Source organism: Pezoporus wallicus, unplaced genomic scaffold, assembly GCF_028554395.1.
Source record: "Pezoporus wallicus isolate ANWC-B61680 ecotype Strahan unplaced genomic scaffold, APGP_CSIRO_Pwel_v1 contig_2012, whole genome shotgun sequence".
NCBI classification, from domain to species: Eukaryota; Metazoa; Chordata; class Aves; order Psittaciformes; family Psittacidae; genus Pezoporus; species Pezoporus wallicus.
This window is the reverse complement of record NW_026639840.1, coordinates 4649326-4664038: the sequence shown is the minus strand read 5'-3', so window position 1 is coordinate 4664038 and position 14713 is coordinate 4649326. Positions and strand designations below refer to the sequence as shown.

General features: G+C 40.9%; 1 protein-coding gene across 3 annotated transcripts in view; it reads right to left on the bottom strand.

The window, feature by feature from the left end:
- TSPAN14 (tetraspanin 14) overlaps positions 1–14713 on the bottom strand; it is a 38853-nt gene that overhangs the window by 23164 nt on the left and 976 nt on the right. The window contains exons 1-2 of one of the 3 annotated variants that reach the window (XM_057416392.1): positions 4995–5094; positions 3594–3755 (exon numbers count right to left, since the gene is read on the bottom strand). The exons of the other annotated variants lie outside the window; for them this stretch is intronic. The gene's annotated coding sequence lies outside the window, so the exon portion shown is untranslated. Of the gene's footprint in view, positions 1–3593; positions 3756–4994; positions 5095–14713 lie in introns of those variants that run through there. 3 annotated transcript variants of the gene reach the window in all.

Below are 14713 nucleotides of genomic sequence, written 5' to 3'. Positions count from 1 at the left end.
GTAGATTAATTTGTATATAATAAAACCAGACCACCTAAGTAGCCTTCAGGCATATGTTACCTACACAGGTTGCTTAAGATACATTACTTCAGAGTCACTAGGTGAGTCCAGATTGGTGCATCTGGACAGACACAATAGCAGCAGAAAAATCATTAAAAGAAGGAATTATTCCACCTGATGCCATACAAGATGGAGTAAAAAATTCTATACAAGTTGGAGTAAAACTGAGTTAAGTCAGAACTAAAGCTTTTTTTTTTTTCCCAACAGCCACAGTAAAGGGACTGTACACACAGAATGAACCACTTGGTGGGCTCCATAGAAACAGCAGAGTCTGGAGAAAAAATAAAGTATATATTGTACATTCTTACAGAAACAATACCTGCAAAATTTGTCAGGCTAGAGAGTGTGAACATTCAGAATTAACACCCGAGTTTGATCTTGCCACAGTTAGATGTTGATTTCCATACAGTTTTGATCAAATACAGAAAACAAGTCTTTTTGCCTTCTAAAACTTCACCTTATAACTAAGTTATAATGCTCACAGTTCATTTATTGCAAAAAGGCACTTAACCTTTGTTAAAACAAAGAAAATTGTACTTTATAGCAGCACAAGCAGTGACTGGACAGGACTTCCCTAGATATGATCAGTCACATAAGCTGAGTTTTGCAATATACATTCCTGTAAGTAGACAGTTTTGTTTCCTCATGCCCTGGTTCAGCTTTAGTTACTGACCTTTCCAACCCATCTAACTTCACAGACAACATCTTGAAATCTTACTATTAAAAGACATAGTAAAGAAAACTTACTTAAACACTACTCTCCTGTTTTTCTAAGCCTGCAGCTGAGAGAACACAAGAGAAGGAATGAACACTTGGCTTTTCTAACTTCATCTCAGCCTCTAGCCCCAAATGGAAATTTTTATTTCAGTACTCAGTAGTCATACACTTATCCAAGTCAGTAAGTCTGATGGGTCTGGGGAAGAGGGGAAAAAAAGGAGACACTAGAGACAACAGCAGAACACCACTAATCTGAGCAAAGTCCAAGACTCCATTTGCATCAGTTTAAATCTGTGTTACAGCAATATACTGGCTGCCAGCGCAAGCACATTGTCAAGGTTATTCCCAGGCTGAAAGTCAAAAACACAGCACTGCACCAGCTACTAAGGAGAAAAATGACTGCTACTGCTGAACCCAGGACAGACATTCTCTGGATACAGGCACATGAATGCCTTTACCACTGTTCTGCCTGCCTCCCTGTGAAAATCGGGATCCTGGCAAAAGACAGAGGTGCTAACTGTAAAATGCACACACTACTAATAAGAAACATTGCTTTTACTGCTGCTACGACTACAAAAGAGGAGGCAGCAGGTGGCATGTAACTAGCATATGATTAAATTCCATAAAAATTGAGTTCTACTAGACAAAGAGGCTTAAAACATAATATGAGACAGAAAGACAAGTATACCATTTCAGGACCTAAAATACAAACACACTCAAAGTTTTACTTTTTGTTAGGTTACCCTCCCTGGCACTGGGATTCAGATCCAATTGTTCTAAGTCCCAGCTTCTGTGAAACTGTTCCCAGGAATGAAGAACATCAAAAGTACCCTTTACTGATAAGCACCATTCCCCACCTACCTTATCATTTTGACCATCAGCTTGCAAGACACTTCTCTCCATTACTCCATACAACTGGCAAGATGTCCCAGTCAATATCAATCACAGTATTTTCACAAAATGAAAAAACAAAATGTTATTTTTTTTCCCCATATACTTTTTTTTTTTAAATGCTTTGAAGGGACAGGGGGCCTAGTACTACCAGTACTGGTTCCTTGCTGCAAAGAAGCTCATGGCTCCAGAGGCAGATGTTACCTTCTGAAACACCTACTTATATTAAAGACGCAGATTTGGCTTACTCTCTTTGCTTATCCTCATCAAGAGTCTTTTGGTTCTTGATGGACCACCAAACACCATATGGAGGAGATGCTCACAACTGGTGTGGGAGTGACATTCTGACATAAGAAGTTGAAAGTGTAGGCATGTCTGACTTTTTCCCCTAACCCTACAAATAAACAGACTAAGCGATCCACTCGAGGCCAAACAGCCACCTTCCCTGTGTTTATACTAAAACCAGCCATATTTCCTAATATAGGAGGCATCTTTTAGCAGTCTAGAAATCTGCTACATCAGTATTTCATTTCACTTACATCACAGACTACATAACTATCATTAGGCAATACAAACCGCTTGGAAGATCAAAGTAGGCAGCACAGACTAGCAACTTTCTCTTCTGTTTCAGACAAAGCAAGTCATATTGTGTCAGCTGACAGTTTAGCACCCACTCATGACAACAGGAATTTTTAGAAATTAAATACAGCACTGCTGCTTTAGCAGAATATATAATTTTGTCTTGGTGTTTACAGCTTTAGTGGGGGGAGGGGAGGAAAAGCAGTTGTTTATCAAGAGGCTACTGCCTTCTCCAAAGCATTTTCTACACCCACAGATTCTACCCTTAATTCCAAAATGCTACAGCAGTGATATTCATAGTCATTGGATTTTTACTCTCCTAAAACAGTGTGTGATATATTAAATAATCTAACTTGGATATGCAGAGAAATCCTCACAGATATTAATTCTAGAACAAGAACAACTGGAACACTAACGCACATATCCAGATCTAGGCCCACAGGTCCTTTTGACCTTCAGACAGCATTAGCTTTACAAGGAAGTAAAGAATTTCAGTACGACTTTAGGTAAGTTGTACTGAAATTCCAAGTTCAGCCAGTACTGCCACCATATGCAGTATGGATTCCCTTCCCTGTTCCCTCCTAAAATCCACAACCGTTAACAATCCTGTTCAGTGAAGCAAACGATCACACAGCAAATCATGTAGCACAAGTGATCAAACCTGTGATCTTGTACCATGAGCCAAGAATAAAAGAGTTTTAAGCCTTCCAAGCTACTTCCCCAGAGCTAATACAAATGCCAGGGTGGGTGCAGCCAAGAGGTGGCAGAACAAGGACAGGAGGCCAGAAGCAGCACTAGCTTCTGAGTATGCTCGTGGAAATGCACCACCCTTACAATGCCAGCAGCCTACACCAGCACCACAAGCTACACCACACTTGAAGTTAACGCACTGAAATGGATAAAGCTGGGGGAACTAGGGCAAAACTTAGGCAAGAGAAAACAAAGAAGAAAGTTCATTTGGTAAGCTGTTAGCTGCTCTCCTCATCATTCGTAGATACAAAGCATAAAAATCATGCGAAGCTGGTGAAGTAAACCAACAAAGTTAAGAGAAGAACAAACTAAGGAGCAAGAATTTTTAAAATGCAGGAAGAGACATGCTTTGGCCTATCATCTGCTGTGATATGACTACTTAATTCTATTTCTCCATCAACAAATCTGTATCAAAAGATATCAGTTCGTTCATTCAAGGCATGGTGCCATTCAAAATAACCATCATATTCTTCGAAGGTGCTCAATCAAGGGTAAGGGGGAATAGGGAAGAGAGTTGAAAGACTTATCCCTTACCAGGGATAGTTCATAGATTTTCTTAGGACCTTCTGAAAATAGAGCAATTAAGAGGCAGCTACAGACTGCTCTTTTCACATCCCAGGGAGAAGTTGACCACTGAAGGAATCTTTATGTTCAGTATGACACCAGGGTGCGGAGCATCAAATCTTCATATGTAAGGACTAAGCTGGTGCAGCACAAAGGCAAGGAAAACTGTCAGGATTTGGAGCTCTTACAGGTTCCTGGAAACAGGGACAGTAGCCCTTCTGATGACTCAGGAACTCACTTGCAAGCGTAATCTTTATTCTGCAGTTGTGTCTTCAAGGAACTCTGACTGGGGCCTCACAAAGAAGAGGCCAGTTTCTCTTCAGGACCACCAGTACAACATATCTACTTCTGCAGTCTAGAGCAAAGCCAGATCAATTTCTTAAGACATCATACTTTTGTAGTGTGCCGAAGACTCAAAAGTCCTCAAAGTATCTGAGGAATATTTCAAGCGTATGCTGCTCCAACACAAACTCCACAAAACTATCTCTCAGAGCAGATCCCTATAAATTTTCAGGTTTCAGTGACTAGGATTTATTCACTACAGCAGAAATTGCAACTTGGAAAAACTTTTTAAGGAACACACACCACTGCTCCTGAACCCAAAACAAGGAAGCAGTGATTCTGATGAGCTCCACTCTGGCTCTCTAGACAATTCAATCTGATGTTATGCATCTGCTTTTGGCCAAGCCACTATTTTTACATGGATAAATTGCATCTGAAATACCATGTAAAAGTACTCTGAACTTAAGACTAGCATTCAGAATATTGACATCTTAAATTCTGAAAAGTAATCTATGTGGGCATCATTTGTTATCCTCTTGTGAGCTGCCCACTTGACTAACATCACAAATAATCTGGCATAAAAGCTCTACACTGCACAACTGCAATTCAAGGAGCTGTTTAAGATATCACCCATGGAACATTTTCAGCTCCCCTCGATTTCTTAAACTAATAGAAATACACTAAAGGAAGACTTGAAAAAGGTGAGCAGAATTAGGGATCAGTCCCACAGCAATTAAAAAGCAGTGACTGAGGACAACAGCCATTGTAACAATTTCACTTTCACTAAAAGATATAGTTGGCTGGCCTTGTTCTCAAAAAATAAAACAAAACAAAAAAAAACCTCCTCAAAATAAAAGCAGCTCCAAAACTTCTGTATTTTCTTTATACAAACTGGTCAGAATGAAAGCTGAGGCCACTGTAGAATGTAGGTGGTTACTGACCATGTAAATGCAAACAGCAAATATTTTTTATTATTGACACTGAGAAGAGGTAAAATTTTACTCTGCTATCCACTGTACGTTACTAGGTTTATGCTACTTCTGCTCCACTAGCATCAGGTTCACTGAAGTAATGAGGAAACAGATAAAACCTTTTCACTCCAATATACAGGAGCACCTGACAAGCCACCAAGTAAAACATAGATCTCTTACCTAGGTTAAGGGAAATCTGCTCCAAGTAGCTGACTGCAAACAAAATGTACACTCCATATTCTGACTTAAAGCAAGAGACAGCACAGGCATCAGAAAGAAACGTTAACCATCACAAAGAAATAGTATAAAAGCCAGCACTCATCCAAACATGAGCAAAAGACAGAAGAAAGATCATTCTGTAAGCTCTCAGGCTCTCTATTACTATTTAATTGCAGACAACAGCACGACGACAGGAGGTGGGGCCTTCACTGACCTTATCCTCAGAAGCACTACAGGCTAACCCATGTTTATGCAAGTTAAAACTCAGTTAGATTACACCAGAATAAGTGAAACCAACATTAGACACTGTCACTACAGTTCAATGGACGGCTTATCAGCAAAACACACAGAAGCCTGTCAGTCATTCTGACTGGGGGTTTATTCATTCTAGAGACCAAAGCCTGTCAGAACAAGTAGCCAGAATAATCTGAACTGATCAAAACTTCTTGGCTGCTTCCCACTACCTCTCATGAAAGCAGATACATTCACACTCCCTATAACACCAACAGCAGCAAGGTGTAATTTGACTTTTCTTCTTCTTTCATTCCAACAGGTTTCGGAACCCTTACGAAGTAAATATTTTACTTGAGAAGCCAGAACTTCCAGTTTGGGGAATAATTTTGTTTCTATTTAGTGATCAGGGAAAATTTTTATTTTTATTTAGCAATCCAAAAGTAACAGAACCAATTCCAGACATGTCTGCTCACTCCCACACCTCCATACAGACCAAAGTATTTCAGGAACAAAATGGGTCCTTCACTTGCTATACCACTTTATATCACAAAAATGAGTCACAACTTTGAGGAAAAAAGGCAGGAAAGAAAAAGACCAACTTTCTTTGCTGATAAATCCTTTTTTTTTTCCTGAGACCATCCTGAATTTTTACACATGCTGTGGCTTTCCTTCACTTCCAGGAATGCCACTTGTTCAAATCTCCGGTTACATTTCAGCCAAAAAGGATACCCCTTCATTTTCTTTTTTTCATAAGAGAGAAAACCAGCAAACTAATTATAGTAATATATACTAAAGAAATCTCAAGCATATAATTTGTTTGGGGGTTTGTTGAGGGTTTTTTTTTTCTTAAAAATGTTTCTTGCTTACAGTATAACACGCAGTCTGTCCACGTCCACACTGTATTTCTTAGCCTTTACACTGAATGTTCCTACATATAAAGACATGTTAAGTATAATTAAATATTTTAAAAATTTAAACCAGATCAAGGTACCTCTAAGTTAAAAAAAGAATACCAACATTGATATCTGATCTCTTGTAATGAGCATGCTAAGAAATAAACGCATGTACAGTACTAGTTACATTCACCAGTTGTTCTGGTTAAATGCTGTTTTCATGTCATGGAGACATGATGTGGGGCTGAATCCAGAAAACTTTTCTTCCCCCCACCCAAAGTAACAGGACCCATGCTTTCAAACACCAGGGGAACACTCATTCCAAATGAGACAAACTCTCCCTGCACCAGGAAATGCTGCTTACTGGGGGCACAGGGTGTTAATGCATGATGGGTCTGGGGACAATGCTTTCAAAGCTTGCTTTCTTTTGCTGCCCCTCCACCTAGCACACCAACCGCATTCTCAACCCAGGAGACTTATTTTACATCCCAAGCAGGACAATCACCAGCTCACAGCCACAAAAGAAAACAGCTTTGTGGCCACACAGATCAGAAATCATGTAGTTATTCTCCTTACTGACTTTCTGATAAAGAAACACCTGTGCAACTTTCAAAAAACAACTAGTAGGCAAACCTCTAACACAACACCAGAAAACATTAGAGATGCGACAAAATGGCATTCACCAAACACCTCACAATCCTAACCACTACCAGCTCTTCAGCAAATGAGATGTCTCAGCCAAAAGACAGAAATAAGCTAATGCTTCAAGAGACTTACTTAGGTTCACAGAGCACCCTGCACACACACTACCACAAGTTAAAAAAAATTAAAAAGACGAAGACCAAAGCTGCTGCAGACCAAGCCCATGTTTGAACAAGTCCAGCCCTTCCCCCAAGAGCCAGTGCTCAGGCAGGTTGTGAGAAATCCTTGACTGTCTCACTGGAAGACTGCATCCACCCCAGGGTAAGGAGGAAAAACAGGCTTTCCACCTCTTAGGAGTATGCCAACAACACAGTGCCATTAGGAGATCAGGACAGCAAAGGCCATGAAGTGAAGTGACAGTGTTGGAGCTCTTTCCAATGCAGACATCAGTCTCTGCAATAGCTAACAGATGCAATAGCTAGCAAATGCAGTGGGGGAATTAGAAGGTGCAGAAGTTAGACACAAACACTTCCTAATCTACGCCTTTAATAAAAACAAAACAAAAACCCAATACCTCCAGAGGGGGAAGAAAAAAAAAGAAAAAGTAGGAACACAGGAAACTGCCATCTTAACAGGCTGACTGGTTACAGAAGCTGCACAGCTCAGAAGAAAGAACAGAACTGAACACCACCTTTCCTTCTCACTTGTCCCTGCTGGACAAAATCTTTCAGTTAAAGTCCCTTCTGCTTTGCAGAAGCAGACCGCTGCTATGACCATTTTGTTAAAATACTCTTTGCCACCTCAGCATGCGGTACGCTTTGCAAAGAAAGCCCTCTTCTTGCCTTCTGAGTAATCTCCCTAAATTGCCTATTCATTAGTTTCAAGTCAACCAACTTTTTCGATGAACCATCCTCCTCCATAGGCTTGCCATGCAGACAAACTGAAGTGACTTAATACTCAAGGTAAGGTAGAATTCTCCACTGTTGTGTACCCTTTATTATATATAGCTACACCACTGCATTCACATTCCACGCAACATTAAGTTTTTCCCTCAGCACCATTTAACAACAAATTGAAGGGAAAGAAATGGGCATCATGAGAATCAGCTCTATATCCCAGCAGTCAGAAGGCTGCTGTTGCATAAAGACTATAGTCCAGTCCAACAACTCGGGTACCTTCCTTCAAATACAAGCTACTTGAGGCTATTCCCTTTGTTTTCTATTCCAGGAGTTTCTAAATGCCAGTGTACATGTTTCAGCATGGATGTTATGCCCCAAAGCAAAGAGTAGACAGCTCTTACCAAGCAGAACAAATCATGCTCTTTCTTAAATATTAAAATTCACAGCATTCTGTGAATCCTGAATATTGTGCTTCATTCTGTTTCCTGTAGCTGTGTCTGCAGCAATTGGAAGCTCTAAATCCATCAATTATTTAAAGAAATCACCTTTCCAGAGAGACTCAAGTATCAATTATTTAGTCTCTGAGCAGGAAGCAAAAAACCTTCAAAACAGGAAAAAAAGATTTCTGGGAAGGGCTGTAGGGCCACATGAACAAATCTGGGTTTATACACTACACAAGCCAAAATAAAACAAATCACAAAAAAAGATAAAAAGCTCATATGCACAGACAAGCTCAACAAGCGCCTAAGCCTATTAGTGCCAAAGGAAGATCCCCAACAACATCGGGGGCGTCAGCACAGGTCTTCACATGGAAGACCTTTATCAATTTGTTATGAATATCTGCTCTCTAGACTAGGAATGTTACAGAGAGAAGCTCTTTTTTAGTACCAGGACAACATTCAACAACACTTACTTTAAAGATCAAGGAAGCAAAGCCCTATGTTTATTACACCCTTGCCTTTCACATTCAGGTTCAGATCAAGAATGAAGACAGCCTTAATATTTTCAGCTTTTGCACATAATTCTAAAGGCAAAGACACAGAAAACAGCTTTGAGAAGAAACGTTCTCAGAAGAAATCAGACTCCACTGTCCATTGTCTCAAAGATTGGTATGAGAAGCTGAGATGGAATTCCACATATCTCGGATATGGATGGGAGGAGTTGAGGTAAGACTCTTCCATCCATTGCCTTGGAGAAAGGAGTGAGGGACTCCACCATCCACTGCCTGAGGGATGAGTGGGAAAGAGCTAAGACTCCTGCCCTCCATTACCTGGAGGATTGGTTCGAGGAACTGCTACCGATTTTCCCAAGAATTGCTGCAGACAGGTGTGTGCAGACACACACAGTTGAAGAGCTGGTTGCAACACCAGGGAAAGTGATCAACCAGGAACATGCCAATACGTGACATGAAGAACAGAGGTACTCCCACCAACTCATTATAAAAGGGGAAAAAGGTAATCTCTAAAGGGTACATGGCCAGGGAGCCATTACTATGAGAAGAATGACTCCAGAATGACGCGCCCGTGAGGACACTCTCCACCGATGACTACCACAGATCCTGAGGGGCACCCTCCATGAGACATCGCCATGAGGGCAACTCCGTGAGACACACTCCATGGGGTACCTTTAAGGGGACTTCAGAAGGATGTCTCCACGAGGACACCCACCGCCGATGGACTCTTGGGGGACACTCTGCTCCGATACTAACTATGAACCCCAAAGAACCACCACCACCAATGACAACAACAACGGATCCCTGGGACACTGCTGGATCCACGATGGTGACTTTCTCTCTTGCTGCACCCCAAATCCTTGCTTCATTTCCCATCCTTTTTCCAATCTGTCCTATAGCTATCCCCTTTATTACAATAATATCCTTTTTTGATAAAAGGTGTCCTTTTGTAATAAACCAACTAACTGCTTACGGTATTTGACCTAATCTGTGTCTTAGTTTCACTCTTGGGATCATGAAACAGGGTCCAGCACTGGGGTTTTCTCCAACTGGACCCTGACAACGTGTAAGCAGCCAGTCTGCTAAAGAACAGAAATTCTTTCACTTGCATGTATCATCTGTACTACAAAGAAAGAGATAAAACACTGTTGCTTTGCTCCCCAAAAGGAAGAGACAGGAAACACCAAAGCAAAACAAGTGGTGATCTCCTCCTCCAAATGGGCTGAGGCACACTTTGAACCAGAAAGGAAAATAAACTCACTTTTCAATCCTGCAAAGAGCCCTGGGTTTGGATACAGTTCCTCTGTGGTCAGCATATTTTATTTTCATTTGCTAAAAGTCTTCTGCATAAGTGGTAACAGAATAATCAAGCAGAAAAATACTTCTCTCTCAAAAGGCTTAAATTCTGAGATTTTGGTCAAAAATGTCAGCAAAAGCCTGGCCACTGAAGTCAGTACTTTCAACTGCAAACATTGCAATCCCTTATCTCGTCAATATTTGAAGATCACCATTTTTTGCAGGTTAAACCCTCACCTGTGATACACCTAAAACAGAAGAATTTACCCAACAGTGATTTTACAGCTCACCAACCATACTGAAAACAGGTTTTGTTCAGTCATTCAGAATAAAGAGAAGCTGTTGTACAATGCAAAAAAAAAAATAAATAAATACAAGATGTTCAACTACATTTAAGTAATTAAATTGTGTCTGTTTCAAAACGAAGTCATCTGAACCTAGATGTTTCATTCCCCTGCTACTCCTTTTTTGATTGCTAGATTAAAATCAGATCTCACACTTTTGGGGGGATCTCAAACTATTAAACTTTAAAACTTATATATATCTAACCTTGATAAGCTTCACCCTGGTCATCTCTAACACTGTTGTTAACCTTTCCTTTAAGAGATGCTTTTGGCTGAGCAAGAGCCAAAGGGTCAAGGAGAAGGATTCTGTTCCCACCCAAGCTGTGCTACCCTCACACAAGCTACCAATGCTACAGCTCTAGAAAAGCTGTAGATTTTAGGACTCTGCAATACTAATGAGTAAGATATAAGACTGTCCTTTGGACATATAATCTGACATCTCCTGGAAAAGGACCATTTCTTAACTCCCCCTTAGCGATAGCCTACAAAATTCTCTTAAGTAATTTTTGTTTGACGGTTTCATTTTTCTGAGGTTCTTGAGCATAAAGCAACATATGAACCAGAGCATGTCCATGGATTTTGTGAATTGCAGCCTGTTAGCCCTAGAAACACACCATAGATGACAAAGTACAAAAGCCCGTTCTACCAGACCCAGGAAGTTTTGATCCAGGAAGCCAGTGTAAAGCAGAATGGCACAAAAAGCCCACAAGTAAAAATATTTTTGATTCACGTGAAGCATAAATGTCTCCTTTGTCTGGTGTCTGAAACCCACATACTTTACCATACCCTACCCAAGTGGAGATGTTTGTTGTTTTTTTTTTTGTAAAAGCAGAAAAATGACATAAAGGGAGGATCCGCAGAAACAGTTTCCACGATAGCTCTGTGAACTCCATTTCTCCCACATACACCTCACTGAGATTTCTAATGTAGCACAGTAAGATTAGAACAGGAGTTTAATTTATCTGAGAACAAGAGTTTAATTTACTTGTGCTAAGCAGTGATCAAATTGTGCCACACATAACACACAATGGGAACCTTGACAAAAGACTACGAGAATTAATTGTAGGAGTAGCGAGTAGCCACGCACTATCGTTTCATAAGCTACATATAACTACCCTCTAAGAAAATCAGAGGTCAGCCTCAAGACAAAACACAATCTATATGGGATATATTCCTCAATTATTCATTAGAAATCAGCCTACAATTTCTTCGCACAGATTATCTAACACATTTGCATCTGGACATGACCGAATTCTTAACAAACCATCTCGACAACCTTCTTGCTACACCTTAGAGCGAAAAGTTACATCTTCAACACAAAAGAGAATCACATAATCACAAGGGTTGGAAGGATCTGGAATATTGTGTCCAGTTCTGGGCCCCTCAGTTCAAGAAGGGCAGGGACCTACTGGAGAGAGTCCAGTGCAGGGCAACGAAGATGATTAAGGGAGTGGAGCATCTCCCTTATGAGGAAAGACTGAGGGAGCTGGGTCTCTATAGTTTGGAGGAGACTGAGGGGTGACCTTATTAGTGTCTATAAATATATAAAGGGGGAGTGTCATGAGGATGGAGTCGGGCTCTACTCAGTGGGAAACAATGATAGGACAAGGGGTAATGGGTACAAACTGGAACACAAGAGGTTCCACTTAAACTTGAGAAAAAACTTCTTCTCAGTGAGGGTGACAGAACACTGGAACGGGCTGCCCAGGGAGGTTGTGGAGTCTCCTTCTCTGGAGACATTCAAAACCCGCCTGGACACATTCCTGTGTAACATTATGTAGGTGTTCCTGCTCCGGCAGGGGGATTGGACTAGATGATCTTTTGAGGTCCCTTCCAATCTCTAGCATACTGTGATCCTCTGGAGATCATCTAGTCTGACCCCCTCCTGCCATGGCAGGGTCACCTATAGCAGGTTATACAGGAACACATCCAGGCAGGTTTTGAATGTTTCCAGAGAGGGAGACTCCCCAACCCTCACGGGCAGCCTGCTCCACTGCTCTGCCACGCTCAACATAAAGAAGTTCTTCCTCATGTCTAGGTGAAACTTCCTGTTTTGGTTTGTGGCCATTGCTCCTTTTCCTGTCACTGGGCACCACTGAAAAGAGTCTGGTACCATCCTGCTGGCACCCACTTTTGAGATATTGATACACATTAGTCTAGAGAAGAGAAGACTAAGATGGGATCTCACTAAACAGGCCCAGCTTCCACAATCTCTCCTCGTAAATGATGCTCCAGAACCCTGATCATCCTTGTGGCCCTCTGCTGGATCCTCTCCAGTAGCTCTTTTTCATTCTTGTGCTGATGGGCTCAGAACTGGACACAGTACTCCAGATGTGGTCTCACCAAGGTCGAGTAGAGGAGGAGGATCACCTCCCTCACCCTGCTGCCACACTCCTCCAGATGCACCCCAAGATAGTGTTGGCCCTTCTGGCTGCAAAGCCACAATGCCAGCTCATAGTCAACTTTTATCACCTACCAATACTCCCAGGTCCTTCTCAGCTGCAGTTTGCCCAATTAGATAGAATTTTAGGGCTCAGACAAAGGAGACATTTATGCCTTATGTGAATCAAGAATGCTTTTACTTGTGGGCTTTTCTGAAAGTGTCCCACTTAGATAGCATTTTAGAGCTTGGAGCAAGGACTTTTTATGATCTTTTCATTAAGCATTACAAAGCTCAAAGGCAGAAAAATGTAAGCCCAGAACATAACCCATTTCAATCCTGTCAGGTATGTTACCTACATGAAGGCTCTTGCACAGCCACTATTCCTAACAAAAAAAAAAAAGTAGTTTTCTTTCTTTTCTGCCACCCCGCTGTGCAAGGAAGAGAGGGAAAAAGAGGCTTTAAACAGGCAAACAGCACAAGATTATTCTACAATGCACTAAATGTGAGGCAAACCTATGCCCAGAGACAAGACGACAACTCAGCTTAGACTCGTGAGGTTTCTTCTGATTTGGTCTTCTTACCTGGGGACTGGAGAGAACAACAACACAAAGGAATCTACAAATGAAGCTAACTGGATCAATTTACACTAAATAAAAATCACACAGAGCACACACCAGACAGAGGAGTAACTTTTAATTATTTTGATTTAGTTCTAGACCTCACCTTTAGCAAGTTCATCTATGAGCAAATTCAACAAAAGCAAAATGCCAACCACATAACTTACTTGCACATTGGTTTTCCACAGTATTACAAATGCACTTCCAAACTTTTGGGAATCCACTTCAAAAAACTGCTGTTTCAGTGGCATGGTAATTTTGAATATGAAAGTCTTCTAAAGGACAGGACAATTACTACATTTGTTCCAATCCACCCCACAAGGATGGAGCTAAAAGACATGAATCATACCCTAAAAGTACCCTCTTCCCATGTCATTAGCCAGAGGATAAAGAACACTAATTCCACCAACAGAGATGTCCTGTTTGTTTAAAAATACAACAAAAATACTCAAAAGCTGAGAAGTATTTTCCCTCCACAGCTCACTCCTACTTTACACCAATGACTACACTTAAGTTCCTACCTGACCCCTTCTCTCCCCCACACAATTCCTGTCAAGCAAGTAGTAGTAGCACCTCAATTATCCACGTCCAAGCATTAAAAGTTTCACACATTTATTGTAAATATAAAGTGGCTCAGGAAGTTCTAAGAACATGTGAGTACTGACGCTTAACTCACTGCTGGAGATAGCCAGAAAGGAATCAGCACCCCACTGAGCATTTCTGAAAAAGGCATACTCTGTAATTCCACTCTCTAGGAGCTGGTTTCCTTCCATTTTATTCCAGAGCTCTAGGTCACAAGCTTTATGTCCCTTTAACAAAAAAAGAAACAAAGAAAGAAAGAAGAGAAAGGCAGCACTGGAAAAATCTTATCCTGCCAGTTATCCTAAAATATCCTTCCCTCCACCACCATCACCTTTGAGGACCTATAAGGAAAGGAAAATCAACATAAATAACTTACTTTTACAGCGTGGTGGCTTTTTTTTTGTTTGTTTTTTATACAGAAAGACTCAAAATGAAACCACAAAGTCTACATGAATTATGTGAAGTTAGATGTATGCTTAACAGCCTTATGCAGATAATCTGAAAGTGTAAAATCGTGGTTTGTTCTACATACACACAGAGGAAAAATACAGTACTGAAGTTAGGCAGGTATAACATCACAGGTGCTGTTATACCAAGCATTTTCCAGCTTAGCCTAAACCCTCTCCCTAGAAGTGCACAAGGGCAATTCCCTTCCTTACAAAAAAAAGTTTACAAAGGGAATAAGAAAAAACAAAACAAACCACACCAACACTTTCTCCACATGAACTGTGCGTAATAAATTTCACTTGAACTCTTCTCATAGGGTCTGTATGTAGTGGCTTCTCGGCAGCGCTCTGTAGCGGTCACAGACCAGAAATAAGACATTCACCTGAAACTA